The sequence below is a fragment of the Papio anubis genome, chromosome X (genome assembly GCF_008728515.1).
Source record: "Papio anubis isolate 15944 chromosome X, Panubis1.0, whole genome shotgun sequence".
Lineage (NCBI taxonomy): Eukaryota > Metazoa > Chordata > Mammalia > Primates > Cercopithecidae > Papio > Papio anubis.
The window spans coordinates 122,316,028-122,343,349 of NC_044996.1; the positions used below are offsets into that span (position 1 = coordinate 122,316,028).

Genomic DNA, 27,322 nt, shown 5'->3' on the forward strand with positions numbered 1-27,322 from the left:
GTTTGGTGAGTGTGTTGACCACAAGCATTCATTTTAGGCACACGTCTTACCTAACTCATAACAGCAAGACAAATTTCATTCTCCAGCATTCAAGGGTCTGAGTCTCTTGACTCAGTGGTCTATAATTGAATTGAGGCCAGAAACATAATTGATTTGTCTTTGTATTCTCAGTGCCTGATATATTCTCAGATACTTAATATGTGTTTGTTGAACTGAATTGTTACTGTCCTGTTGGTTAGAAAGCAGACGGGGCTATTATCTACTGACAGGAGTTGGGAAAAACCTGGGATGGCACATTTTTGTTATGACTACATACAGAGATGAATTGTCAATCGTATTTATACAAGACAGAGATCTTACCCAGAACTATGATTTGCCAATGATTAGCAAAGGATACCCAAAAGAAACCTCAGTGAATAGCACATTGATATTGAAATGCTCCAGGTCCATGAGCTGCAGCTTCCTAATCCCCTTTCCATGTCAGTATATGTTGGTGTGGAATAACAAGGACAACTCTGAGTGGTAAAAGTTAGCCCAAGAAATTAACTTAGTTTTGGGGCCTGTTGTTTCTGTATTTTGCTAGCCATATAGCCAGAAGGCCTAGGTTGCATTCTTCAGTCAGCTCATTAATATATAAACTAGTTATTTAGAAGAAACAATCCAAACAGATCAAGTATACCATGAGAAAAGAACTCCTTAGATAAGATCTGGAGGAGTTTATCTTCTAGCTAGTAAATTCTATCAGTGTTTTAATAAGGAGGTCTGGTTGAGATCAAAACCAATTAAAATATCCCTGAGGTGAAAGGCATCAAATTACAGACCCACTGTTAACCCTTTTATTCCCTACCGTGGATCCAGAATTCTGAAATACAATGTTGGCATACATAATGTTATTACATTAGAATCATTTTCCATTTTGACTGTAATTTCAGTGAAAATTGAGCTTGATAAGAGCAAAGACTTCATCTGCTTGCTTCACCAGTGCATCTCCACCAGTGCTGACAGAAGAGCTCAGCAAAAGTTTGTTGAATGAATACATTAATGAACCTAGGCATTATTTATGGTTTACCTTTGTAGTTTATCACACACTAAAATGTAAAATATCACATAACTATTTTAGTATATGCCAAAAGCCATACAAAACATCTATTATTAATTTAAACTGGAAATCAAATATTCACAGGTTGCATTTTTTTTTTTTTTTTTTTGAGACACAGTTTCGCTCTTGTTACGCAGGCTGGAGTACAATGGTGCAATCTCGACTCGCTGCAACCTCCGCCTCCCGGGTTCAAGTGATTCTCCTGCCTCAGCCTCCCGAGTAGCTGGGATTACAGGTATGTGCCACCATGCCTGGCTAATTTTGTATTATTAGTAGAGACGGGGTTTCTCCATGTTGGTTAGGCTGGTCTTAAACTCCTGACCTCAGGTGATCCACCCAACCCGGCCTCCCAAAGTGCTGGGATTACAGGCATGAGCCACTCCGCCCAGCCTGCACAGATTGCATTTAAAACGAAGAAATGACATGAAAAACAATGGAGTGGGTGAGGAAATGAAAAGGCTTTGAATTGGGACAAGAATCATGACTCTGATCATGGCTGTGTCATGCATTGATGGCATAACTTTGGGTCTTTTATTTCATTTCTCTGAATCATTTGTTTCTTCATTTGGAAAAAGGAGTATTTCTGCCTTACACAAAGAGCTATTGATATTATATGAGATTATGTGACATGCTTAATAAACCATATGTAAACCATATTATTTATGTACATTCACAACTTATAATAATTATATATGTGAAAAACTGGAAGCTAGTGAATTATGGCAGAAGGAAGACAAATTTAACATATCTGGTTGGGAAAACCGGAAGGCAGTTTAGAGACTTATTAATGTAAACTCAAGCCAAACCTCAAACAATATACTGCAATGAATTTCGGTTGTAATGAAGAGTTAATATAAAGGAACATAAAATGGTTTAAAATGCCGTATTATATTTTTCCATGCTACTCAGAGTGGAGACGCATTTCTGATTAATGAAGAAATGGAGATTTTGATTACAGATCGAATTAAATGTATAACATTAAATACCTTTTGCCATTCAAAATGTAATACAACGAACACAAAAAGGAGAGGAGCAGAACAGGATAGGGGGTGCTCAATATGTGCCCAACATACCTGTTGGATAAAAATACCCACTAGTTTGAGAAGGACAAAATAATCTATGGTACATCAACACAAAAAATGATATGCAAATATTAAAATGACAAGCATGTAGATAGTGTTGATTCATGGAAATGTGTTTGTTAATTATTCGAACTAAAAAAGAATATCAAAAATTATAAAAACATTACATTAGTTAAAACTAGTAAAAGTGGTTTATATATATAATATGAGACGTAACTTTGAAATTGGAGAAATAAAATAGAATGTTCATAAAATTTTTTAAAGTCAATTGAGTTCATAAAAATGCATTTTTACAAGCTAGCTCTAGGGAAACAAGGCTATTTCTTTTAATATATCCACAGAGATTTTTTTTTTTTTTTTAACCTGGAAAAAAGCATTACTTAAATCTTTCGGTGTTGCTCTGGAGGCCAACTATTCAATTAAGAAACAAATATGGAGCAAATCGGAAAACTTTAAACATGTTGCAAAATGCTATGTTCCCAATAACCCAGCTTAAATCTGTATTTTCCTTTGCTTCACATTTGGAAGAAATCTGAACTATTGATTTGATTAAATAATTAAAGTTGAGTATTTTTTTTTCTCCCCAATGTAGCTAGGACTAAAAGCCCTGTTTGTATCTTGAAACTCTATTTTTGAATATGAGGCAAATGGCAGAATTTTCCTTTTGCAGGGACAGTTTTGATACCATGATAACTACTTAAGAGTTCTAATGAGTTCTCCAAAATCATCCCTGGTGATCATCTCCACATATGAAGTACCATGTGTGAAAGGTAATTTAGCTGGAGCAACTATGACAAATTCTGATAACAAATGCACTGATTACTAAAATCGTACTGTGTAATTTCTTTAGAACCTATTACTGAACTGGTTCTATTATCTGCAGATAGTTCATAAGATAAATTGTCTACATTAAGTACATAGTTCTCAGAAGTTTGATGTAAAAAATAATAGTGTGATTAGAGCAAGAGAGTAATAATGGATGAAATTATGATGTTATTGTCAACAATTCTGATTTGCTTCCAAGGCATATATACAGACATCTCAGTAAGAAAATCTGGGAATACTTAGTACATGTTAGAAGGCACGTAAGTTGAACTATTTAGCGGAATCAGTTCTCTTTGAATTGAAGAATGTGCTGGCATTGTAGCACTATCTTAATGCCAGGGTTGGACCATCCTGAAGGATATTTTTGTGTTTACTTGGTGCCTTGTACTGCTGTGATTGATGAGGGAGGGGAATGTCTGGCTGGCTGCAAATATTTGTCATTCATTCTTTCATCCATCTCTTCTTGCCGATAGCATTTACTGGGCCTCTGCTCTTTCTAGGCATTGAGATAAATGCTGGAGATAAATGTAAGCATGATCTAGACATGGTCCTTGCCTTTGGGGAGCTCACAGTCAGGTGGGAGGGGAAAACAGATGATGTCAATGTAGTGCAATAAGACAAGTTCATGGAGGCAAGAACCAAGTGTCATGCATCCACAGAGGAGGGAACAAATATGGACTTCTCTAACAGGATGCTCTTGTACAAAAACAAGGACAGCACCATTTTCTGTACAAATCAACCAGTTTGGTCTCATGAGACTTCATTGTCCTCTTGAAATATTGTCTTCATTTTGCTGTGTCAACTTAGACCCATAGTTCAAAGTCCAGGTTAGATTACATCTCTTCCTAAAGCTTCCTGTGTGGGTAAATCTTGCCTGAAGCTTGTGCTATTTTCTTGCCCCTGTCAGATAGTAGACTTTTGAAGGCAGGAACTCTCTCAGATTTGTGTTTGTTTTTCCTATAGCACTTAGTGCTCACCTGAAAAATATGAATATTCTTGGATGGTTCAAGTCATGTTTGGCCCAGATATCCACTCCTACCAGAAATAAAGAACTTCTGTTTCCAGTTGTAGGTATTAGATATTATATGTGGATTGTGAATATAGTCACTAACTTTTCTCATTCAAAAACAAAGAAATATTTGACTGTCACTGAGCCAGAATATCACAAATTTGGTTTGCTTTATAAAATGTAGTTTTTGCCTGGGATTCATGCAGAAGAATGTTGCAGTGCTCATTTTTTTTTTCTCAGTAAATTGATTCAACAACTGAAAGCAATGGTTCATGTGTCACTTCTGATGAAATATTTTCCAGTTCCTAATTGCTTAATGAGTATTTTGCAGAATGAGTAAATGAAAGTTTTATACCATGTGAGAGGAAGTAATGAAGAGATTGTAAAGAATATATATACACGGAAAGAGAGATGTAGAGACAGAGAAATAGATATATTATATTAAATATATATATTAATATATATGTAAAATTTGCTTTCTAGTAAATATATTATCTTAGTTATACACATTCATACATTATACATTCATTTGGGAAGTTAGTATAGCATTTATTCTCTCCTGGGTGCATGGACCTGCTGGCTTGTCTGAAGGGCAAGTTACCCATGTTGAGACCCCTTCCTTGGTGCAGAATTCCACTTAAACTCCTTTGATGCCAGCACAAGAAAAACTTTCTCTTGCTCTGGCATTGCCTAATGATGTGACTCTCAGGCAGTTTCTACCTTGGGAAAGATTGTGATTGTGACAAGTCTGTAATGGGAGATGTCTCTGCCTTTGGTCCTCTGCCAATAATGATGACAACTGTAGTGTATTAGTTAAGGTGATGCCAGCTGCTGGAAGAGAAAGCTCCAACTTTCAGTTTCTTAACACAATAAAAATGTGTTTCTCACTCATAGTGCTCCCCAGTAGCAGGCAGTTTTACTGTTTGTGCTGCTTGGGATACCTGGGCTCCTTTCATCTGTGGCTCCATCATCTTCCATGCTCAGCTTTCAGGACCACACAGCAAAGGGAACAGGCCATGGAGGATCACATGTGGGAGGTCTTTTATGGGCCAAGCTTGGAAGTGGCATGTATCTCTTCTGCTCATATTTTATTGGATAAAAATCAGTCTATGGCCACACCTACCTGCAAGGACAGCTGAGAAATATAATTTAGCTGGGCATCTAGGATGAAAAAATGGATATGGCTGTCAGCTAGCAGTTTCTGTTGGACATGACGGTACATCTTTCCAATTTAAACCCAGGGGAATCATAAACTCCTTAGCCTTTGTGAAGAGAACCTAAATTTACATCTGGAATTCTGGCTCAGCCAGATTGCTCCCTCATATTCCAAAATCATGTGATTGCACGTAAAGGGTTAACATTTGTCACCTTCTGGAAAGTGGCATGAGAGACAATCAGAACTATTTTGAAAGTCAGGCTTTCAGGAAATAGAGATTGGTTGAAAGATGCAATAGGATTTTCCTATTTCATAACAAATACCTAAGAAGCAATTTTCTCCAGCTTGGATCAAAAGGGTAGTCGTCTATTAACTGATATTGAGTCAAGGCATATTTTTATACAGTGGTTATTTTTAGCTTATTCCTTCACTATTTTTGAATTATCTTATTCCCCTCTGGCACCCTTTCAAATGTTAACATATTGTGGTTAATATTCTTTTAAGTGACTGTTATCAATTTGTTTCTCTTTATTGTCTTGTAAACGTGGTTGCTTAGTTCCGTGCTTTATGTATATGGAAAAAAGTATCAACACAGCATACCTTAGGGATAAAAGGAAACCACAAGTAGGTTTTTTTCTAAGGCTCTGAAGTAAATACAAATGCATTTTGAAGTTGGATGATGTTAAATGAGGGGGAAATTGCTTTATAGGCCATTGGCCAGGGCTTTCCAATTTGATTAATACCTCACATTATTATTGTGAAACAATCATTACATACAGGCCTGATATAATGGGATTTCACTTTCTGGAAGAATGACCATGTAATTCCCATGTTCAACTCTTAAGTTTTATGAAATCTGGATCATTGTGTAATGCCCAGTGTCAAAACCCTTTTGTGTATTTTTATTTTCAGTGTTTCGAACTTGTTTTTCCTTCTTAGTACACATATTAAAATAATTCTTCTATGACATAAAATAAACTCAAAGCAGAAGCTACATGGGAATTGCAATGTTGTGTGTGTGTGTGTGTGTGTGTGTGTGTGTGTTTTTTCAAAGAAACCCACAAAACATAGCAAAGATTACATTCTTAAATGTAATTGCAAGAGCCCCACCTTAGTTCTTGAACTCTGAGGAAAACATAAATAGTAAGAAACGTTAGGGAAGATGGGAGAGAGGGATGGAGAAAGTGATAGAAATAGATAAGAAGAAAGAGAGAGAGAGAGAGAGAGAGAAACCTAAGGCCAGTTATGGCTCTATTTCTACTTCCATAGTCCTAATAGGAAGTGGCTATTTCTTCAGAGACAGCCAAGAAAGAATGGGGAAATATTGTCATCCTAACCGTTGTCCTTACCGAGAATATTTACTCAGGGTAAGTAAGAAGTTTTAGAAAATCTCCTGCTCAAAAATATCCCAAGAAGTCCTTTGATTCAAAGATCTGCTAGGATTAAGCAGGCTGGTTCATAACACCTTCTCTGACTCAAGTAAATCTCTGTATTTGGAGTTCCTAAATCATGTGATCTGTAAAAATTTTGGTGACATGTTGGCTTGATTCTTTTAAATTAGAAATATATTCCTATATAAAAGCCCCAGTCAGGAGGGAGGAAAACGCAGTAAAGAGTAAGGATAAAGGGAAGAATACAAAGCCCAGACCATCTGAAAAATGTGTTACCACCTGTCTTGGTGTTTTCTTTTTTCCTAGTAGGTGGGGAAGCCATGGGGGAGCTACTGTGCTGGACTTAATTTTACCTACTGATGATTAGTGAAGGTACAGGGAATTTGAGAGAATAGGAATTACCATGGCATCTGAAAATTCGTTGACATGATTAGACAAGGAAAGATTTCCAAAAATCAAAGGAAAAAACCACACATATAACTTATATACAAAGCTGAAAAGGCAATATGGATAGAAGGGGATGGGAGACTCTGGAAGTGAATTTCCAATTTCATGATTGTGAATAATTCTTTCTGGGAGGGGAAGGGGGAGGGGGCATTTTAAAAAGCTAATGTGGATATCCTTAAATTTTGTCTGATGAGTGGAATTTAAAAATTGTATTCATTAAGATATTTTAATTTCAGAAACTCAAAATTTTAGAAAAGTTGCAAGTTCAGTGCAAAGAATATTTTTTGTGAATATTTTGAGTAAATTGCCAACATGATGCCCCATCATCCCTGAACACTTTGTTTCCTAAAAACAAAGATATTATTCTACATATAGACTATAAAAACACCCAAATGATGAAATTAACACTAACACATTACTATCATTTAATTCTTAGATCCCATTCATATTTCACCAATTGTCCCAATGATATCTCTATAGCAGAAGTATCCAGTTCAGAATCATGCAATTAATTTAATTGTCATGTGTCTTTAGTCTGATGAGTTCAAATTTAAAAAGATATCTTCTAAAAGGTAAAAATAAGAATACAAGAACAAGGTCAAATTCATAAGAGTGATCTTGTCCCAAAAGGATAGTGTTAATGAAGATAAAATCTAGAAATGTAAGTTATCTTCTATGCAACATGAATGAGGAAGGAGTGCAGGAAGGTGACAGGATGATAACCCATGATGTGGAGAAAAGAGAACTACATAGCTTTGCAAATTGGAAAGGGTAAAATAGACTCCATTGGCAAAAGCAACTGCAACCTCAGCTATAAGAGAAGATAATTCCAGAGTACTTTCTGATTTTAGAAACTGTCAGATCCTGCATATGGATGTATACCATCACTGTTTGTGTATTTTGAATAACTATAAAAAACATCAGAGGCCAGGCATGGTGGGGCTTACGCCTGTAATCCCAGCACTTTGGGAGGCTGAGGCAGGCGGATCATGCGGTCAGGAGTTCGAGACCAGCCTGGTCAACATGGCGAAACGCTGTCTCTACTAAAAATACAAAAATTAGCCAGGTGTGGTGGTGGGTGCCTGAAATCCCAGCTACTTGGGAGGCTGAGGCAGGAGAATCACTTGAAACTGGAAGGTGGAGGTTGCAGTGAGCTGAGATCATGTCACTGCGCTCTGGTCTGGGCGAAAGAGCAAAACTCCATCCCAAAAAACAAACAACAACAACAAAAAACCAAGAAACAGCAGAAAAGTAAAAAAAAAAAAAACCCCAATTCTGGAATAAACATCGATCTGGAGGAAATTCCTAGTAGAATGTGTCAGAGCTCTGTCCATAGTATTAAACTATTCAACATGCTGCTTAATTATTTGTTGGAGAACATACCTATTAAATTATTGTTGACTCTGGGATAGAAGATATACTGACTGACAAAATGAAGACAGAAAACTATTTTGACAGAATGGAAGGATAGATCAAAATTAACAAGATACAATAGAAGATACAGTCAACTGAATTTTGACAAAGGTCCAAAGGCAATTTATGGAAGTAAGGATAGTGTTTTCAATGAATGGTGCTGGAACAATTGAACATCAATATGCAAAAAATAAAAATGAACCCAGACTCAAATCTTTACACTTCACACAAAAATTAACTCAAAATGTATCACAGACTTAAATGTAAAATGCAAAACTATAATGTTTCTAAAAGAAAACATAGGAGAAAAATCTATGTGAACTTCTGTTTGGTGAAACATTTCTAGATACACCAAAAGCACGGTTCATGAAAGAAAAAAACTGCCAAGTCAGGCTTTACTAAAATTAAAAACGTTTGCTCTACCAAAAACACTGTTAAGAGAGTGAAAAGACAAATCAGCAACTGGGAGAAAATATTTGCAAATAACATATCAGATAAAGGACTTATATCTAAAAAATATAAAGAACTCTTAAAATGCAATAATAAGAAAACAAACAGCACCAATTAAAAAATGAGGAAATGATCTGAGCAGGCACTTCATCAAAGAAGATAGCAAATAAGAAGGTGGCAAATAGGCACATGAAAAGATGTTTAACATCATTTGCATTATGGAATGCAAAATAAGCCCTGTTTAGGGGTTATTTAGAAAATAATTTAAGACGTCCAGGTACCCAGGATGGAATGCAGACCATGACAAAAGAATCCAACTATATCACAAATATAGGAAATAGCTTCACTGATGGGAATATGGGAAAAGGTGTGTGCCTAAATAACTTTAGAAATGACTGGAGATTGTAAAACAAAGGGCAAAAGAAACTGTACGGAAGCATTGTACTTTAGTTGATAAAGTTGTTTGCCATGGGGGGGTACAGATAATCAATTTTGATACTGCTAGACATGTATACTGAAATTGAATTATTAAGTAAATGAATGGCAGATGTTGAGAGCCAGGTTTCTTACTGTTGGAGTGGGAGGTTACAGACAAGCAAGTGGTGAAAGCTAAAATTAACTATGTGTTAAAGGATTAGATTTGGAGAAATCAGTATGAACTCACACACAGATATAGTTTGATACATTTAGAAATATTTATAGATACGTGTATATGCACAGGTTACTATACAAACGTTTCCTTTCTCTGTTAGCTGAGAGGGTCTAGAAGATATAACACCTTGGTGGAAATGAACACAGCTAATGGCCCGCTCTTGGTTTCAAATACTGTTCTCTATTGAAAGGAACCAGGGCTCCTTGGAGAAGTGGCTGGTTCTAGGGCTGGATCAGGGAATATAAAGAATGAGCCTGTATCATTTCATAGTGCCAGAAACAAGGAGTGCTTTAAAAAATCCCATAACATGCCAACAAGTGACAACAATAACAACAACATGAATGATAGAAACATGTCAAAAGGACACCGGCCAACTAAAAGAGCTCTCAATGGCTAAAGCTGAAGTGATTTGAGCAAAATAATAAATAACATAATACTAGATTGTAACTAAAAGTAAAAAATAAATACCCATGAGCTCAAACGGATATAAACACGTGATTGAATAAATAAAAAGAAATAAAGAAGAAGAGACAGATCTCTCATGTAGAAGAATTTCAAATGATTTACATAGATACTTCCCGAGCAAGGAAGTAGGGCATAAATCCCCACCCCTTAAGTGTGGGTTGCACATCGTGACTTGCTTCCCATGAATGAAGTAGGAAGAGCAGGGACAAGCCTGCCAGATACTACCTCATCCCCAGTGATAAGTCATATTGATGACATGCACTCTTGATATGATAGAATGAAAATAGCATTTTACTTTCGTGGTCTTCCTCCCAAAAACCCATTGCTCCAATTTAATTATGAGTAAAACATCAAGCAAACTTTTAATGAGGGATTCCTACAAAAGCTCTGACCAGTACTCCTCAAAACAATCAAGGGGATTAAAAACAGGGCAAGTCTGAGAAACTGTCACAATCTAGAGTTGACTAGGGAAACAGGACAACTAAATATAATATGGTATCCTGGGTGCGATCCTGGAATGGAAAAAAAAAAGGATGCTAGGGAAAAACTAAAGAAATCTGAATAAAGTATGGACTTCAATTAGTATTTGCGTATCAATTTTGTTTCACTAGTTGTGACAGATTTACCATAGTAATGTAAAAAATGTTCACAACAGGGAAAACAAAGTGTGGAATATACGGGACCTCTCTGTACTATCTTTGCAACTTTTCTCTATATCTAAAAACCCATTCTAAAATTTTTAGAAGCTTAATAATATAATAGGGATTGATAGAAAACCTCTATCCTTGGGTTAATACTAAGCTAAATACTCATTCTCTGTCACTGGATCTATTACAGAAGCTTTCTATTCAGTCTTCCTGCTTCCACTTTTGTTTCCTCTTCACAGAGTAGCCAGAGAAACTTTTTTGAAAATGTAAATCAGATAGCATCACTCTCCTGCTCAAAACCCTACGATGGCTTTCCATAATACCTGGAATAAAATCCTAATCCTATACTATGGTATACAAAGCCCTACATGATGTGGTCATTCCTTTCCTACCACTCATCTCCTATCACCCTCCGTGTATTCTCTCTTTGCTTGCCACAGTGGCCTCTTGTTCCTCAGATACTCCAGTTGTAGGGTGCACCATATGTAATTATTTTGCCTAGAAAGCTCTCTCTCTCTCTCTCTCTCTCTCTCTCCCTCCCTCCCTCCCTTATAGATTTGCATTGCTTGTTTCTTTGTATCTGTCAGGTATCTGTTCAAATGTCATCTCCTAAGAGAGATCTTCCTTTATACCTCAATTTATTGTGGCCTCTTCCTCATCCCTTTTTAAACTCCTTACCTTACTTTTTAATATCACTTATGATTGAGCATTGTAGTATTTATGCATTTACTTATTTATTCACTGTCAGTTTTGTCTATTAACACATTTTTATTTCAAAACAATCTCAAACTTTAAAAAATGTTGCATGTTCAGGGCAAGCCTTTGGCTTGTCTTATTCATTCTGTACTTCCATTGTCTACAACAGCCTGGGAAATAAGTTAATGAATGAACAAATCAGCTAAAATGTGGTTATTTTAATTAAGCACAAGTTCTATTTAAGCCAATAGTGGGGTTATCAGACATGCTGACACATACTTAGATTCCATTACTAGAAATACAACACCTTAAATAAAGGAAAGAAAGAATAGTCCCATTTTGGCACTGTCTTGTCAACCCATTTCTAAAGCTATTTGTTCAGTCCTGATTATCACATTTTCAGATGGTCACGTACAAATTGAGTTTGTACAAATGAATGCAGTCAATTATAATATGTTTAGAAAGCATCACTTGAAGATGATTAAGGGAATGGGGCATGATTGTCCTAAAAAAGACCTAGGGAGGTCTTGATATATAGGTATCTTTAAATATTTTAGTCATTCAAATTATTTAATAACTTTGATAGCCTATTATGTGCAGGCACTGTGCTGAGTTGTGGAAATGAAATGAGTTAACACATAAAGGAGAGAAAAATTTGCTTGGACTAGACTTCTTGCCTCTAAGAGTGGTATTGGCTCCAACTGGTGGGTGTTTTGGTTGTGCAGATTTTGATTCAGCACATGGAAACACATGTTTAGTAATAAACACACTGTTATTAGAATATTTAAAACTCATATTAGGTTCTGTCAGACACTAGAAATACCTCAGCAGTGACTACTTGTTTATCTGTCCTAGATCTTAGAAGAAAGATTCTTTATTAGAAAAAATAAATACTGAACCAGTTGCTTCTGTATTTCTAAATATACGTCTGAAATTCTAAGATTCCTGGGGATTGCAGGTTTCACGCAGATAGTAACATAAGCCATTAAATAGCATAATCCTAAAATACTACTTAGAAAAATGCCACATTCTTTTCTACTGCTGGGAGCAGAATTTTTTTTTTTTTAATTGTTTCTTCTTTTCTTCTTTTTTTAAACATTTTATTTTTTTTTTCATTATACTTTAAGTTCTGGGATACATGTGCAGAATGTGCGGGTTTGTTACATAGGTATACACGTGCCATGGTGGTTTGCTGCACCCGTCAACCTGTCATCTACATGAGGTATTTCTCCTAATGCTGTCCCTCCCCTTGCCCCCCACCCCCTGACAGGCCCTGGTGTGTGATGTTCCCCTCCCTGTGTCCATGTGTTCTCATTGTTCAACTCTCACTTATGAGTGAGAGCATGTGGTGTTTGGTTTTCTGATCCTGTGTTAGTTTGCTGAGAATCATGGTTTCCAGCTTCATCCATGTCCCTGCACAGGACATGAACTCATCCTTTTTCATGGCTGCATAGTATTCCGTGGTGTATATGTGCCACATTTTCTTTAGCCAGTCTATCATTGATTGCGGTGGGGGGTAGAATTCTTAACCAATATTTTCTCTGTGTGGCACTCTGACAGCCTCAGGTGCATGCCATATTTCAGCAGAGATTAGATTAACTATTGTTAAAATTCTTTTTTTTTGGAGGCAGAGTCTCACTCTGTCGCCCAGGCTGGAGTGCAGTGGTGTGATCTCAGCTCACCGCAAGCTCCGCCTTCCGGGTTCACGCCATTCTCCTGCCTCAGCCTCCCGAGTAGCTGGGACTACAGGCGCCCACCACTGCGACCGGCTAATTTTTTTTTTTTTTTTTTTTGGTATTTTTAGTAGAGACGGGGTTTTACCGTGTTAGCCAGGATAGTCTTGATCTCCTGACTTCGTGATCCGCCCGCCTCGGCCTCCCAAAGTGCTGGGATTACAGGCGTGAGCCACTGCGCCCGGCCTGTTAAAATTCTTTATAAGGAAGTAGAGGAAGTCCAAGACTTGATTTACAATCTGTTCTCCTTTTCAAAAAATGAGTGACAGAGAAAAAAAAGAAATATCTTTAAATACTCTATTCATGCTCTGATTAGAGCTGCAGTTCTCTCTTCAAATTGTAAAAATAACTGCAAAAGATAATAACTTGAATTAGTGTCCAATCCCTTTAACATCCACTCTTACACAATATGGCAAAAAGTATAGGAGAAAATTCTAAGCATTTATACAGTTATGTTTTAAAGAATTTGGGGGCAGTAGGGAAGGGAAATAGGACATATGCCTGAAAAGTGTGAGTGGAAAGAGTGTGTATTTTGATGCTCATTCTTTTTATATTGATAAGGAGCTCAGCAGGAAACAGGAAGCAGGTAGCATACTCCAAGGAGTAACTGAAGATTTTTTTTTTTTTTTTTAATGAAACTGACTATAGAGGGATAGGCAGGGTTAAGGGAATCAAAGGATGGTAAAGTATGCAGTGTTGGTAACAGCAAGAAGCTATTGCCACCCCTAGGCTGAAAGAGAAAGGGGAGGAAATTATGACTAGAACCAAGGAAGAACTATCACTATGCCTGAGATCCTTCCTAAGAGGGCCTGTGATCCTAGATAGATGAAGTCAGCGACTACTAAACTGCAGCCAAGCAGAGAGGAAGCAGGAGAATAAACACTCCAAACTCCCTCTTTTCTATGATCTCCTGCTCATTCTTCCCACTAGCCAAACTTACCTGGAAGCCAGAGGGTAAGGAGGCCTGGTTGATATAATCCATAAAGACCAGCATCTCGGGACACGAAGCTTCTTTGAGCCTTACTCCCCTGCTCATCTCTGCAATGGCTTCCCATTTCACTCAGAGTAACAGCAAAAGTATGCTTAATGTATAGTTATATAATATAAATATATACCATAAAATGTGGTATAAATCATCATAATAATGTCTGACTTGTGGGATTAAAATCTGTATAGAATCATAATATTGGATGATATTAGCAGAATTTTAAAAGTAAGTGGTTGGAGTTGAAGTATTTTAGAATCTTTGCATTGTTCAGGAGGAAGGTAAAAATACCGTTTAATTTTAGACATTGGAAAATTTAGTATGTTTGCTAAATTATTCAAAACGACCACTGAACAAATAGACAGACTTTAATTTCCAAAAAAGTAGAAAGACAAAAAAATGGATTGAGTAATAAGAGCACCTTAATCAACTTTTAACAAAAAATGGCAAAGGGGAGAAGGGGAGGAATTAGAGAAGCAGGAAAACTAGTAAGGAGAACGTAAAATTGTGAAATTAAAATGGACTAATCTTTTCAGTTACAAGAAATATAGGTCAAAATTGAATTGCAAAATTCAGCTAAATGATGTTATGAGAGTCATATCTAACTCAAAAATACAGAGTATTGAAAGTGAAAGAATGGAAAAACATGTGCCATGCAAATACCAACCACAAGAAAACTGATACAGTTCTATAAATAATGGCCAAAATAGATTTTAAAGTAAAAGTATTATTAGGGATGAATAGATCTACTACATAAAATATAATATTCAAAACTGAAGAATGTACGTTGCTTTTGTAGACATTGCTAAATCAGTAGTTAGATGAACATGTATAACCTTAAGTATGTATAGCAGAAGAGAATAAGATGCTGAAATGAGCTAAGCCTCTAACTTAAGATGTTAGTAAAAGAACAGACTAAACTCAAAGAATGAAGGAAGGAAATTTATATATATATATATACAATATATAAAATATATATATTCAGAATTGATTAAATAGAAAACAGAGAGAGTAGTCAAAAGCCATATAGCTTATTTTTGATAAGAATAAGAAAATTTACAAACTTCTGCCGGGATTAATGAAGAAAGAAAAAGAAGGTACAAACAAGCAATAAATAGGAGACATAATTACAGATGCCTGCAAGTTTGAAATGGACAAATTGCTTGAAAAATATTATCAAAACTAAGTCAAGAAACACAACAGTCGTCCTATAACCATTGTAAATGTTGAATCATTCAACGTAAAAATTCTTCCTGCAAAGAATATGCAAGGCCTAGATGATTTACCAAACGCTGCAGTAGCTGATAAATCTAATCTTTCACAAATAGTCCCCAGATTCTCCAACTTATTTTATGTGGCAAATATGACCTGGATACCCATACTAAAGAAGGACAGAAGAAGAAAGGAAAATCACAGGGCAACCTCACTCATGAATATGGATATAAAAATCATCAACACATTGTTAGCAAATGAAACTAACAATGCACAATATTCCTATGTCATGACTAAGTTTGGCTATTTTAGGATTGTAAGGTTGTTTTGACATTGGAAACATCTAATAATGTAATTCACCACACTAACATGTAAAAGATGAAAAAACATAATCATGTCAGCAGATGCAGAAAATAGATTTAATAAAATTCAACAATTTATGATAAAAAAAACTCTTAGCAAAATAGATATCAAAGTGAATTTCCTAACCTGATAAAGGGTATTACAAAATGGCAAGGCCTTACTTAGGAAACATTATCCAGGCAAGACTGCCCATTTTTATGACTTCTATTTGGTATTGTCATAGGAAACTCAACCAGTGCCTAAGTTTGGCTTTAGCTGCCTAGACAGTTAAAGCAAAAGAAGCTGTAGGGATTATGGCTGGGCGCGGTGGCTCACGCCTGTGATCCCAGCACTTTGGGAGGCTGAGGCGGGTGGATCACCTGAGTTCAAGATCAGCCTGGCCAACATGATGAAACCCTGTCTCTACTAAAAATACAAAAAAATTAGCCAGGCGTGGTGGTGCAGGTCTGTAATCACAGCTACTTGGGAGGCTGAGGCAGGAGAATCGTTTGAACCTGGGAGGCAGAGATTGCAGTGAGCTGAGATCATGCCACTGCACTCCAGCCTGGGCAACAAGAGCGAAACTCTGTCTCAAAACAAACAAACAAGCAAACAAACAAACAACAACAAAAACAGCTGTAGGGTTATAATCAAAGAAGCAAAACTACCATTCTCAGATGATACAATTATCTACATGGAAAGAACCCGAAATAATCTACAGACATATTACTGAAATAAACAAGAATGTTTAGCGGGGTGACAGTTGTTTTTAAATAAACTGCAACAAACAGTAAGAAAATACAATAATATGAAAGAAAAGATAACAAGTCCTTAATTTTCGAATTTAGTGAAGGAGCACAGGTGGCTAGCTGCCTCGCCCAAGATCAGCCTTATAGAAACCACGAAAAAGGAAGCAAGCATACATTAGAGTAAGTAACATACAATCTGAGGAATACTCCTGGCCAAGACCGAAGGCTGTTAGTTGGGTGTTGGTAGGCTGAACCACAGTCAGCGGGTGCAGTGGTGGGTTTATATTTTTTAGGGAAAGCTTTTAAATTCACTTCTTGCCTCTCTCTCATATTGCTTGAGAGGACTGTTGCTCACTCCATTTCCCCTGAGACAAAAATCAGCAGTGGCTAGTCATGCGTGGCCTTCGTGAGGAGGTATTGTTGCAGTACCATAGCACCGCTGGGGCATAAAGAGCTGATGAAAATAATTGCAGCTCTCCCAGAATCTCTTGGGGAAACTTCTCCACTGCTACCCTGCCAAGCCATAGCACTGATTCTTCAAAGTGGTTCTAGGAGTGGCTATAGGAGAGCCTGGTGAAGAGGCAATAGTGGTAGTTGGTGGAGAAAATGAGGGTGGTGGGGAATCACCTCACCTTTCCCTTGTTCTTTCCTTACGGAATTGCCTCTGGATACATGTTGGACCTCCTAGCTATATATTCTGTGCCTTTTACCCATTCATATTTTCTATTCGTTTATGTCTCCGTATTGCTTGGTGACTTAGTTAAATCTTGATCTAACTTCCCATACGCAATTTTTTCTTTAGTATTTATTCTAAACAAATGCTGTTTACTCCTCCTTTGACTAATTTCAAAAACTATTTTTCATTTCTGGGAGTCCCAATTAGTTCCTTTTCAAATGCGCATTTTTGTCATGATATTTTATTTTGTGTTATGGCTTTGATTTTTTCTTTTATGACTTTATCATCTTATTTTATTTTATTTTTTCAACTTTTATTTTAGAACCAGAGGGTTCACGTGCATGTTTGTTACAAAGATATATGGCATGATGCTGAGTTTTGGGATACAAGTGAACCTGTTACCCAGGTAGTGAGCATGGACCCAATAGGTAGTTTTTCAGCCCTTACCTCCCTCCCTCCCTTCACCTTCTAGGAGTCCCCAGCATCTGTTGTTCCCCTATTTATGTTCATGTGTACTCAATGTTTAGGCCCACTTATAAATGAGAACATGAAGTATTTGGTTTTCTGGTTCTGCATTAGTTTGCTTAGGATGCTAGACTCTAGCCATATCCATGTTGCTGCAAAGGACATGATTTCATTCTTTTTTATCGCTACATAGTATTCCATGGTGTATATGTACCACATTTCTTTATCCAGTCTACCATTCATGGGCATTTAGGTTGATTCCCTGTCTCTGCTGTTGCGAATGGTGCTGCAATGAACATATATATGCATGTGTCTTTATGATAGCATGATTTCTATTCCTTTGGGTATATGCCCAATAATGGCATTGCTGGGTCGAATGGTAGTTCTGTTTTAAGTTCTTTGAGAAATCTCCAAACTGCTTTTTTCAGGGGCTGAACTAATTTACACTCCCACCAACAGTATATAAGTATTCTCTTTTCTCGGCAACCTTGTCAGTATCTGTTATTTTTTGATTTTTTAATGATAACCATTCTGACTAGTGTGAGATAGTATCTCATTGTGGTTTTAATTTGAATTTCTCTAACGATTAGTGAGGTTGAGCATTTTTTCATATGCTTGTTGGCTGTGTGTATGTCTTGAAAAGTGTCTGTCCATGTCCTTTATCTGTTTTTTAATGGAGCTGTTTGTGTTTTGCTTGTTGATTTGTTTAAGTTCCTTATAGATTCTGAATATTAGACCTTCGTTGGTTACATAGTTTGCAAATATTTTCTTCCATTCTGTAGGTTGTCTGGTTCCTCGGCTAACAGTTTTCTTTGTTATGCAGAAGCTCTTTAGTTTAAATAGGTCTCATTTGTCAGTTTTCGTTTTTGTCACAATTGCTTTTGGAGACTTCATCATGAACTCTTTGCCAAGGCCTATATCCAGAATGGTATTTCTTGTTTTCATCTAGGGTTTTTATAGTTTTAGGTCTTCTATTTATGTTTTAAATCCATCTCGAGTTTATTTTTGTATATGGTGAAAGCAAGGGGTCCAGTTTCACTCTTATGCATATGGCTGGCCAGTTATCCCAGCACCATTTATTAAATAGGAAGTTCTTTCCCCGTTGCTGGTTATTGTCAACTTTTTGGAAGATCAGATGGTTGTAGGTGAAGATCAAATGGTTCTACGCTTTATTTCTGGACACTGTATTCTGATCCATTGGTCTTTTTGTCTGCTTTTGTACCAGTACCATGCTGTTTTGGTTACTGTAGCCTTGTAGTATAGTTTGAAGTTGGATAATGTGATGCCTCCACCTTTGTTCTTTTTGCTTAGGATTGCATGGGCTATTCAGGCTCTTTTAGTTCCATACGAATTTTAGAAAAGTTTTATCTGATTCTGTGAAAAGTGATGTTGGTAGTTTGATAGGAATAGCATTGCATCTAGATTGCTTTGGGCAGTATAGCCATTTTAATTATATTTATTCTTCCTATTCATGAACATGGAATGTGTTTCCACTTGTTTGTGTCATTTCTGATTTCTTTTAGCAGTGTTTTGTAATTCCCATTACAGAGATCTTTCACCTCCTTGGTTAGATGTATTCCTAAATATTTTATTGTTCTTGTAACTCTAGTAAATGGGATTGCATTTTTGATTTGGCTCTCAACTTGAGTGTTACTGGTGTATAGAAATGTTATTAATTTTTGGATATTGATTTTTTATTCTGAATCTTTACTGAAGTTACTCATCAATTTTAGGAGTCTTTTGATGGAGTCTTTAGGGCTTTCTAAGTATAGAATCATATGGTAAGCAAAGAGAGATGATTTAACTTGTTCTTTTCCTATTTGGATGCCTTTTATTTCTTTCTCTAGCCTGATTGCTCTGGCTAGGACTTCCAGTACTATGTTGAATAGGAGTGGTGAGAGTAGACATCCTTGTATTGTTCTAGTTCTCAGGGGGAATGCTTCCAGCTTTTGCCCATTCAGTACAATGTTTGTCATGGCTGGCACTCATTATTTTGAAGAATGTTCATTCAATACCTAGTCTGTTGAGCATTTTTCTCATGAGATGTTGGATTTCATTAAAAGGTTTTACTGTGTCTATTGAGATGATCACATGGTTTTTGTTTTTAATTGTTTATGTGATGAATTACGTTGATTTGCATAGGTTGAACCAACCTTGCATCCCATAAATAAATCCTACTTGATCATAGTGAATTAACTTTTTGATGTTCTGCTGGATTGGGTTTACAAGTATTTATTTGAGAATTTTTGTATCTATGTTCATTAGGGATATTGGCCTGTGTAGTTTTCTTTTTCCATTGTGTCTTTGCCAGATTTTGGTATCAGTAGGATGCTGGCTTTGTAGACTTAATTAGGGAGGAGTCCTTCCTCCTCGATTTTTTGGAATACTTTCAGTAGGATTGGTACCAAGTCTTCTTTGTACATGTGGTAGAATTAAGCTGTGAATACATCTGGTACAGGACCTTTTTTGTTTCATAGGATTTTTATTACTGATTCAATTATGGAACTTCTTATTAGTCTGTTCAAGGTTTCAGTTTCTTCCTGATTCAATCTTGGGAGGTTGTATGTTTCCAGGAATTTATCTATATCCTCTAGATTTTCTTTTTTTCTTTTCTTTTGAGACGGAGTTTCACTCTTGTTGCCCAGGCTGGAGTGCAATGGTGTGATCTCGGTTCACTGCAACCTCTGCCTTCTGGGTTCAAGCAATTCTCCTGCCTCAGCCTCCTGAGTAGCTGGGATTACAGGTGCCCACCACCATGCCTGGCTAATTTTTGTACTTGCAGTAGAGATGGGGTTTCACCATGTTGGCCAGGCTGGTCTCGAACTCCTGACCTCAGGTGGTCTGCCCGCCTTGGCCTCCCAAAGTGTTGGAATTATAGGCATGAAGTGTTGGAATTACAGGCATGAACCACCGTGCCTGGCCTACCTCTAGATTTTCTAGTTTGTGTACATAGAGGTGTTCATAATCTGAGGATCTTTTGTATTTCTCTGAGATTGGTTATAATGTCACCTTTGTCTTTTCTGATTGTGTTTATTTGAGTCTTCTCTCTTTTTTCTTTGTTATTCTAGTTATTGGTGTATTGATTTTGTTTATCCTTTCAAAAAACAAATTTTTCATTTCATTGATCCTTTGTATGGATTTTTGTATCTCGATTTCTTTCAGTGCTAGTCTCATTTTAATAATTTCTTTCTTCTGGTAGTTTTAGAGGTAGTTCTTGTTTTTCTAGTTCCTGTAGGCAAAATGTTTGGTTGCTAATTTGATATCTTTCTAACATTGATTTAGTGTTTAGCACTATAAACTTTCCTCTTAACACTGCTTTTACTGCATCCCAAAAACTTTGGTATGTTGTGCATCTGTTGTCATTCATTTCAAATAATGTTTTGACTTTTGGCTTAATTTCATTTTTTACCCAAGTGTCATTCAGGAGCAAGTTGTTTAGTTTTTGAGACGAAGTCTTGCACTGTCACCCAGGCTGGAGTGCAGTGGTGCAATCTCGGCTCACTGCAGCCTCCGCCTCCCAGGTTCAAGCAATTCTCCTGCCTCAGCCTCCCATGTAGCTGGGACTACAGGGACCTGCACCATGCCTGGCTAATTTTTTTTTGTATTTTTAGTAGAGATGGGGTTTCACCATGTTGATCAGGCTGGTCTTGAACTCCCGACCTCAGGTGATCTGCCTGTCTCAGCCTCCCCAAGTGCTGGGATTACAGGCGTGAGCCACCGTGCCTGGCTAAGTTGTTTAGTTTTTATGTAGTAGTGTAGTTTTGAGAGTACTTCTTGATATTGATTTCTACTTTTAGTCCACTGTGGTCCAAGAGTATTTGTAGTGTGATTTCAGTTTTTTGAGTTTATTGAGACTTGCTTTATGGTTGAACATGTGGTCAATCTTGGAGTATGTTTCATGTCCAGAGAAGAATGTATATTCTGTATTTGTGGGGTGAAGTATTCTGTACATGTCTGTTAGGTCCAATGGGTCAAGTGTTGAATTTAAGTCCAGAATTTCTTTGTTAGTTTTCGTGTCGATGATCTGAGCTGGTGTAGCACTCATGGTCCAGTGTTTTTTATCCCAGCACGTGGCTGTGGAGTCTGCTAAACTCACACTCCCCTAACTGAATCCTGTCTGTTACCTGCCTCAGGAGCAGGCCTGACCAGCTCGATTTGTTCTAAGCCTTCCGTACCCAGATCACTGGGCTATTCCAGGTTTTTGGGGCTGCAGGCCTCTCTTGGGTAGTAGCTGTGGCTGGATAACAGGCTGCTCCCTTCCCAGGCCAGCCTTGTAGAAGGAGGGATGCCCAGCTCCCATGCTGGCACATAAACCCAGCTCCCATGCTGGCACACATCTGAGCGTTCTTTTCTTCCACCTATGTTTTAACCTTTAATTTTTTGTAAGTCTATACTTTATACAAGTATTCTGGTGATAAATATTAATTTCAAGTCATCTAAAGCTAGAACTTGGGGTATTAAACAATGTATTCCAGTTATACTACATGGAAAAAATAACTCCTATCCAATTAAAATGGCAGTATTTGTAAAAATTTATTTTACGTACTTTATTATTTTTTTTCTGTTTGTAAACTTGACTTTGCTCCAAACAACACTGATAAAACACACATGCGTATTCGTGGCATTCATTATTTCTAAGGTATTTATGCCTCTAGGAAAGCAGCCATGCTAAAATAATGTAGCTTGAGACTAAGGTGAGCTATGACTTAACTAAGGCCTGGATTGCTGCCAATGTATAGATTTTTATAAAATTTATATCCTCCTTTCTATTTATCTCTCAGGTGACTATGCATTAGGTTAGTAAGCAGGCTTTGGATGGCTACGGTTGTGACTTTGAATCCTATCAGTAAAGCTTTCCTGAATTGGTTGGGATTAGCAAACAATTCTAGAGTAAGAATATCACTATGTAGCTGGCATGGTTTAGCTATCTGTGTTTCATTAGTATGTAGGAAAGTGAAAAAGCCGTAGAAACCAGAAAGAATATGTCAAATGGCCTGTTGTGTTCTTGTTGTTGGGGAAGGTAATCCTCATTGGCTGAAAATAGCTTATTTGGTGGGTCAGTGGTATGATGATTTTAAGGGCTTGTGTGTTTGCAATGTCTGAATAGAATAGCTCATTCATGTAGAGTTGTTTTAGCACTTGCTATTTCGTCATGGGCTTTGCTTATAATTTCTGGGATAAGTGAGAAGAGATCTGTAAATTGACACCAGCCCTAATGGCAGCTGTTAACTTTGATCCTAACGGGGAAATGATTTGGGGGTTGTGGTTCCGTTAAGAATTTTTAGCAAGTCAACATACTTTATCTTCCAAATTAGACCAACATATATTGTTCTACTATTTTTAAAAAAAATCATAAAAAATGGCTGTCTTAATAATAGCTAGGGTTTGCTCCTCTGTGAATCAAGGGTTTTCTGTTGGTCGTTGGTTGTTCATTGGATTAAAGAGCATTGCGATCAGTTAGTAATTCCTTACTGGGATCCTGAGTCCATTCCTTTTTCTTTTACTGAATTAAGCCACTGATGCTCATAAGTAAACAATACTGCCTTTGAAGTACTTAAGTCTTATATATCGGGGAAGGAGCCCAGAATTACTGAGCATTTTCAAGTACTGATGCCTATAAACATAATTTATTTAACACAATTTAGGTCATTGACCTGTGATACTTTGACTATTTTATACATGTTAGTATTTGTAACTTTTGTAGATTATCTCTCATCTCATATTGTCTATCATCTTTCAAAGAAAATTTGAAAATCTTAAGAATTAACTAGACATATTAGAAGATACATGAGGGTAAAAAAGTCAGAAAAATTTTAAGTGATCATGTAGAATAACAACTAAAGGTCACTGTGATCCTTGTGTGCAGTAGGCTGCCTTTAGAGTAATACAGTTTTTGTAAAATTTTACAAAAATTGGACTCCCCCCTTTGAAACACTGTACTTTGAAAGAAACTTCAAAGTCAGCATATTTTAAAAAAATCTGGATGATGACTCCTTTTCTTTCTTTCAAATCTTTTAATTTCGACAACATTTAGCATAAGGGAAATTTCGTCTTTGCTATGGCTGTTTCAGAACAGCTTTAGATAGGTAGGAAACAAATTTGAAATGCAATTTAAAAAATGGCATTTAGCAAGCAATTGTCTTTTCAACCTTAACCATGGAGCCTCTTCCATGGATTCCACTGTATTTTATTAACTTACGTTAAAATAGGAGCGTTCTGGGTTTCACAAGGATTAAAGTTCCTCTCTAATGTGCATTTAACTAAATGCACATTTACCTACATAATAGCTATTGGTCACAGTATGTATGATGGTCTTTCCGCCAGAAAACAGGGCTGCAGTTCTTATAGTAGTCCTTGAATAACGACATTACATTCAACATCTTTTCATTATTGCATTAATGAGAAAAAAAATTGATTCCAGGTGCGTGCTACCGTCGGCATGGAATTTGCACATTCTCCTCAGGTCTGGGTTTTCTCTGGATACTACAGTTTTCTCCCACATCACAAACACATGCATCACATGTTAGGTGTATCGGCTTGTTTAAATGGTCCTACTTTTGAGCAAGTGAGCTGTGTGTATGTGTGTGTGTTAGTGCACCTGCGATGGGATGGCGTCCTGGTCAGGGTTGGTTCCTCCTTTGTGCCCTGAGCTTCTGGGAGGGGCTTTGGCAACCCATAATCCTGAACTGGAATAAGCAAGTAAATAATTATTTTGCTTTATTTATCTTTCTTAAATGTACGTATAGCTCACATGCTTACATGTACTTCATTGATATTAGAAGTGTTTTTGTCTTTATTTAGAAGTTTGGTGATATTTCTTTTTTTTTTTTTTTTTTTTTTGTGAGACTGAGTCTGGCTCTGTCGCCCAGGCTGGAGTGCAGTGGCCGGATCTCAGCTCACTGCAAGCTCCGCCTCTCCCGGGTTTACGCCATTCTCCTGCCTCAGCCTCCGGAGTAGCTGGGACCACAGGCGCCCGCCACTTCGCCCTGCTAGTTTTTTGTATTTTTTAGTAGAGACGGGGTTTCACCGTGTCAGCCAGGATGGTCTCGATCTCCTGACCTTGTGATCCGCCCGTCTCAGCCTCCCAAAGTGCTGGGATTACAGGCTTGAGCCACCGCGCCCGGCAAAGTTTGGTGATATTTCTGTAACTAGAAATAAGCCATAAGAACTTAACTCTTGTTTATTATATCAATTAGCCTACGGCAAAATTGGTTTCATTATACTACATCATTTCTCTTAAAGTCACAGTTTCCAAGAACCTATCAAGTATGTTAGGTGAGGACTTGCTGTATGCTAGTTCAGATATCGTTGGGCTGGTATTAAGACTACCCCCTCAGTCAGCAGTGTGGGGCTCTTCAGGCGCAGCTCTCAGCAAGCCTTGCTGCTTGGTTCCTTCAATAGGCTGCTTCAGATTCCATGCAATTGACAAGTTTGTTTTCAGAGAGGAAGGCCTTTTAACTGAAAACTGCAATCAAAACTGTTCCTTAAATTGCGCAAAAACAGCATTTTAAGAGTGCAATAGTCATTCAAATTGAGGACTACATCCTGTAACCTTTTCCAGCTGGACTAAATTAAATATGTAACATCCCCAGGAGCAATTTTTGAGAACAGCACTCGGCTTTACCTTGACTACTGAATCATTAAAACACATGTGGAAACATTCCACATTCCTCCCATCTGACCCTTTGGCGATAAATGGCCACCTCCTGGCAACTTATACTGAAGTCTGTTTCTAAACAAATAATGTACGCCCACCTGGTCTGCCCTTAGGCACTTTGCTGGGTGCCTGAAAACACTGACATGTGTTCCTGATTTATAAAATATCCACATTCTCCTTTGAGTCTGCTGATGCCAATTTCTTATTCTTTTATCTGCATAATAGCTTAATGTTAATGACTTGAAAACTTCAGTTCTGTGGATTTAAAGAGGGGAATATAAGTTGATTGCCCTTTAATTATTGAACTTTTAAATATTCCTCTTTTGTCTGTTTCCTAAATGAGCAGAGAATCAAAATGGCATAGTTTTCAGTAGTCCTGGCTTAGAGGAAAACTAATTGCAGACATTCTTTTCTTTCTAGAAACCTTCTTTATTACTTAGAGTGTAGAATTCCATATTTAATATGTATTTCTAAACATATACTCCTCACAATGAACAAAGCAATCATGTAAATACTAGACTTGGATCAAATAAAATGCTATGAATGTAGTATATATGGATTTCAGCCTCTTTTTTGATAAAGTCTCTGATGATATTTCTGTTGTAAGAAGATGAAATATGGCCTATCGCTAAGGATAGCAAAATGCACTGGACGTCTTCGTGGCGGTTAACAACCTCCTATTCCCTGTCTAGGTTATTGTTAGGTTCTCTAATAATCTCTGGTTTCCTGCTCTCCCGCTGACTCCTTATTTTGAGACTCTCACTGTCTTATTTCAAACAATTTCTTACTTAAAGTATTACAAATAAAAAACAAAAAGAAGTGCAACATGTAAAAAATACAAAGGAGCATTATTGAACTGTAGGATGGCTCAGGATAAAGTGTATACAGTGAAACACAGAAAGAAAAAAAATGGAATATAAAGATAAAAGGGTAAGAGGCATATAGGATATGGTGAAAAGTGCCAACATAGATACAACTGGGGTCAGACAAGGAATAATTGATTAATTATTTTGATATGCCATTTATATTTTTAGTATTTTGTAATTTAATTTGGTATAAGATATGAGATGAGTGATGGGCTTTTTAAAAAAATCATTGGTTTTTCTAACATTGATTATATTATTTTTTCCTCATGATTTAAAATGCCATCTTTATAATATATAAATTTTAGAGTTTTAGAGTTTCTCTTCAGTTTCATTGACCCACGTGTATAATCCGGCAATAGTTGGATTTTTAATTAAAGTGGTTTGAGGTTTTAATATTCAGCAGAACAAGTTCATTCTTATTCTTCCCTATCAAGAGATTGTTAGCTTTTATTGTATATTTGTTCTCTGAAATGATCTTTAAAGTCATTTTGTCAATAATCAAATATACTGTTGGAATTTTGACTGTAATTATATTAACCTTACAGACTCATTTGAGAAAAATGATAATTTTGAAACTATGAGTATTCCTTTCAAGGAACACGATATAACTTTCTATTTAGTATTCATTTGTACCCCTAAGTCGTGTTGTATTTCCTTTTATATACATTCTATATATTTTTGTTAAATCTCTTTCTAAGTGTTGTATATATTTTATTGCTATGTAAAATTTAATGTTATTTCCATAATATTTTCTAACTGGTTATTTCTGGTATATGGGAAATATACTAGTTTTTAAATGACTTGTAACTTGCTACCTTATTGATTCTCTTGTAAGTTTTGTTTTTAGATGGCTCTCTTGTAATGTGTAGAAAAATAATCATATAATTTGCAGCTAATTGCAATTTTGTCTTTGCAATATTTAAATATCTGGGGCTTTTATATATCATATGGCATTTTCTAGAACTTCTGAGACAATATGGAATAAAAGTAATAATTGTTAACTCTGTATTCTTCATAAATTCCCTCATTTGCTATTCGAAAGATTTATTAAGTACCTGCTATATTCCAGTCTATAAGGTTAATGCAATTCCAATAAAAATTTCAACAATTTTTATATATTGACAAAATGGCTTTAAAGGTCATTTCAAAGAATAAATGCACGAGACCATGGAGAAACTTCACTGATTAAAATGCACAACTCCTTGCAGTCACACATGCATTACCTTCAAATGAACATATTCCAGCAGATGGAGACCATCAACAAATAGATAAAGAAATACAGTTTTGCATAGTAATGAGTGATAA

At 36.6% G+C, this 27,322-nt stretch overlaps 1 long non-coding RNA gene across 1 annotated transcript in view; it reads left to right on the forward strand.

Moving 5' to 3' along the window:
• Nucleotides 1-1,411: 1,411 nt before the first annotated feature.
• The window catches only part of LOC110742168, an 80,099-nt gene continuing 54,188 nt past the window's right edge, over nt 1,412-27,322 (forward strand). The window contains exon 1 of the long non-coding RNA XR_002519591.2: nt 1,412-2,951. This is a non-coding gene — a long non-coding RNA (uncharacterized LOC110742168). The remainder of the gene's footprint in view (nt 2,952-27,322) is intronic.